Source organism: Oncorhynchus nerka, unplaced genomic scaffold (genome assembly GCF_034236695.1).
Source record: "Oncorhynchus nerka isolate Pitt River unplaced genomic scaffold, Oner_Uvic_2.0 unplaced_scaffold_9357, whole genome shotgun sequence".
NCBI lineage: Eukaryota > Metazoa > Chordata > Actinopteri > Salmoniformes > Salmonidae > Oncorhynchus > Oncorhynchus nerka.
Genome location: NW_027031962.1, coordinates 1 through 4,123, shown reverse-complemented (window position 1 = coordinate 4,123; position 4,123 = coordinate 1). Strand labels below are relative to the sequence as shown.

The 4,123-nt window shown below is 46.2% G+C and overlaps 1 pseudogene; it reads left to right on the top strand.

The window, feature by feature from the left end:
* Nucleotides 1-930: 930 nt before the first annotated feature.
* Nucleotides 931-4,084, top strand: LOC115136360 (E3 ubiquitin-protein ligase TRIM35-like; annotated as a pseudogene).
* The last annotated feature ends 39 nt before the right edge of the window (nucleotides 4,085-4,123 follow it).

Here is a 4,123-nt window from a genome sequence, read left to right as displayed (position 1 = left end):
CGGGTGTCCCAGCCTGTGCCTGATAACGCTGAGCGATTCGACAGCTCAGTGAGCGTGCTAAGCTCTGTGGATTTCTGCTCGGGCATTCACAGCTGGGAGGTGGAGGTGGAGCCTAAGAATGCCTGGACTCTGGGCGTGGCCAAAGAGGGTGTAGCCCGGAAAGGCAATGTGATGGTCAGGCCAGAGGTCAGGATCTGGGCGATGGGGATGTGGAGCAGGGGAGCAGTACAGCGCTGGAACAGCCCCCTGGGTACCCGTTGGTTCTGAAGAGGAAGCCCAAGAGGATCATGGTCAAGCTGGACTATGAGAAAGGAGAGCTCTCTTTCTATGACTCCAGTGACATGTCACTCATCTATACGTTCGAACACAGGTTCACAGAGAGACTGTTCCCTTACTTCTCTCCCTGTCACAACTCTGATGGCACTGACCCTGGAGTGCTGAGGATCTGCCCTGAGAAGGTGTCTGTGACTGTGGCACCTATTCACTGAGCATATAACCTGCTGATTCTATTTCTTGATCACATACTGAAGCGTCTGTATTGGTAAAGTCTGTCACAGTGGCTCCTGTGTATTGATTTTTGTCTGTCTATTATTTTGTAAATTGAGGTGAACAGCCTCACCTCCAGTGGTGACATTGACGTCTGTGACACCAATGTGTATTTTGGAACTTTGTCTGGAGCAGATCTATTCTATGCTGTTAATTAATTTACTGAGAACAAGTGTCATGATTGAATTCCATAATTATTGATGTCATGTTCAATAAAAGTACATATTTCGTGTATTTCCATTCAATGCCCCACCCTTTAAGTGGAGCAAATCAACACCGAAACACTGGACCAGTTTGCCAGCATTCCAGACAGCGTCATCAGTCCCTAGCCCAGCCACCCTACGGTAGGTACACCAGCTCAGAACAAGCACACATCTCTCCATCATGGCTGCCACCTGGACCCTGGAGGACTGACATGTCCTGCCCTGTGTGCTGCGATGTTTCACTGACCCTGTGGTGCTGGGCTGCAGCCACAGCTTCTGCAGGAGCTGCCTGGACAACTACTGGAACACTCAGGTCATCAAAAAGTGCCCCGTCTGCCATAAACATTCCCTAACCGACGCTCCACCCAGTAACCTGGCTCTGAGGAACATCGTGGAGACCTTTGCGAGGAGAGGAGCCACAATACCACCAAGCAGGTTGAGACGAGAGAGGGGGAGAAGGAGAGCCAGGGAAGGAGGGAGTCAGGAGGGAGGAGTGGGTTGGTACCGGATGGGGATGAAAGGTGCATTCTCCATGGGAAGAGGTTGTTGTTGTTCTGTGTGGAGGACCAGGAGGCTCTGTGTGCGGTGTGTCAGACCTCCAGGAGACACAGGACTCATCAGCTCTGCCCTGTGGATGAGGCTGCTCAGGAACTCAAGGTATGGCTAGTATTGTATGTCATTTCAGGGCCAGAAACTGTATGTCACTTCACTAGGCGGGTCTGGTTGTGTTACAGTAATTAGTCTGTTTACTGTTTTACTGTAGTTCTCCAATTACCGTAAGTACGTACTGGAAGTCATTTATGATAAACAGATGAGCCCGTGTGGCACAGTTCGTAGAGCAGGTGCTTACAACGCCAGGGTTGTGAGTTTGATTTCCATGGAGGACAAGCACTGAAATGCATGCACTCACTACTGTCAGTCACCCTGGATAATAGTGTTTACTAAATGACTTAAATTTGATGTAAAATTCCACCTTATTGGGATTGTTCACTACACTGAAACTATAGTTCTGTTTGCTTAGTCTTGTTATTTGGCAATGTGTTATTCTTTTTCGTGTTCTTATCTGTGCATCAGATGAGCTCATGCGTTTTGCATGAATGTTGGCTTTGCAGTTTCTGAGAGTCAATCAAAACGGTTTCGCCGTAGGTAGAAAAAATATGATATATTGTCATTAATTCTGTCTGTTGTGTTTAATAGCACACAGGCGCCTCAATACCTGAAACTGTATGTGGCCTAAACCCCTTGACTTATCTCGTCCTCTCTCATCACCTCCTTCTCAAAACCCATTGGAGGAGAAGGTCAGAGGGAGGGACCTCTGACTTTCTCATCCAGTGGGTTTCGAGAAGGAAGTGAGGAGAGAGGACACAAGGAGTCAAGGAAATGAAATTGAGATTTTCCTCCGGTATGTGGCCAGGAGGAAGTGAAAGCATCTATCATCCCTCTGAGGAGGAAGTTGGAGACATTCCAAAAGTTGAAGGAGGATTGCATGAAAACAGCAGAACACATCAAGGTAAGTACTATGGAAAAAACAATTATACAGAGAAATAACGTTGACTTTTTTGTCAACATTTTGGTTTCCTAGCCTTTTTCAACAGTTCTGCACTATGAACCACTTCCATATTGTATCAGAAAGTATGAGAGGTCACCCACTGACCCTTTGACCTATTGACCCCCAGAGCCAGGCCAAGCAAGCAGAAAGGAATATAAGAGATGAGTTTGTGGCGCTGCATCAACTCCTGCGCCTGGAGGAAGTTGTCCGGCTGTCTGCCCTCTCTGAGGAGGTGGACATGAAGACAGTTATAATGGCAGAGAAGATTGAACACCTGGCCAAGAAGATGACCTCCTTGACCAGCAACATCAGAGAGATAGAACAGGATATAGAGGCAAACGACCTGCCATTTCTCCAGGTACAGAGACACTTACTTTAAACATACACATCCTAAAATACAAGACATTTGATTTTCTAATTTGGTCATTTTATCTCACACAACTATGTCCTTTCCCCAGGCTTACAAGAACAACAAAGCAAGGTAAGGTTCTACTTTTTCAAACACATTCGGCCTGCTTCGAGGTTACAGTCCTTTACTACAACAGCCACTCCATCTGTATTTTTTTTTGCTTCAGGGCCAACTGTACATTGCAGGATCCAGAGCCTGTATCAGGGGCATTGATCGATATGGCCCAACACCTGGGTAACCTAAGGTTCAAGATCTGGGAGAAGATGCAGGAGAATGTGCAATACAGTGAGTACTAGACCAGAGCAAATGAATGGTTATCAGATCACTAGATGCTCGGAGTACCACACTTTAAAATGTCAATTGTTATATAGCATTGTAGTCATACCTGTTTGTGTTTCACCCCAGCCCCAGTGACTCTGGACCCCAACACCGCGGCCCCCTGGCTATCTCTCTCAGACGACCTGACCAGTGTGTGCGTCAGTGGAGAGAAGCCTCACGTCCCCAACAACCCAGAGCGCTGTGACACGTGTGTTTGCGTGCTGGGGGCCGACCGCTTCAGTTCCGGCAGTCACTGTTGGGAGGTGGAGGTGGCGGGTAAGACCAGATGGGACCTGGGGTCCTGAGAGAGAGTGTGAGTAGGAAAGGGGTCCTGGGTGTGAACCCTGCCCACGGGTTCTGGGCCCTGTCCCTGAGGACGGCGGCCAGTACAGCGCCTGCACCATGCCCTGGACCCGTCTCACTCTGAAGAGGAGGCCCAGGAGGGTCAGAGTGTGTCTGGACTATGATGCGGGAGAGGTGACTTTCTATGACCCCACTGACATGTCACTCATCTATACATTCAGGGACAAGTTTAAAGAGCCATTGTTGCCCTACCTCTGTCCCTGTGTGAGTGACAGCGGCCATAATGCTGAGCCACTAAAGATATGCCCTGCTAAAGTCTCATTGGTTCATGATGTTGGTGATAAAGTTTTGTAGATTTACAAGATGTATTTTCTCGAGGAGACATTGCTAAAACATCCATATGTCTCACTATCTATTATTAACACAATGGATGTATATTTTATATATTGATGTATATTCTATATATGGATGTATATGTGAATGGAACAATTCTTGTCCTATATAATATCATAAGTCATATTTTCTTGGTGTGTGTCAAATGGCAAGATAAACAAAAAAGGTGATGATTACTCAGCATTTGAGTTAATATTCTGTAAGACTTGTTCTAAATGCTTATGAATGTTCATGCTTATAAATGTGTATAAATACAACAATTAAATACTTTTATGTTCATGAATGGCATGATTTATTCATGATTTATTCATGGTTTATTCATGCTTTATTGTTTATTCATGACATTTCTTAATAAAGTGTTTCTTGTCAACATTGAGCTTTGTCAGCCTCCTGGAGGTGAGC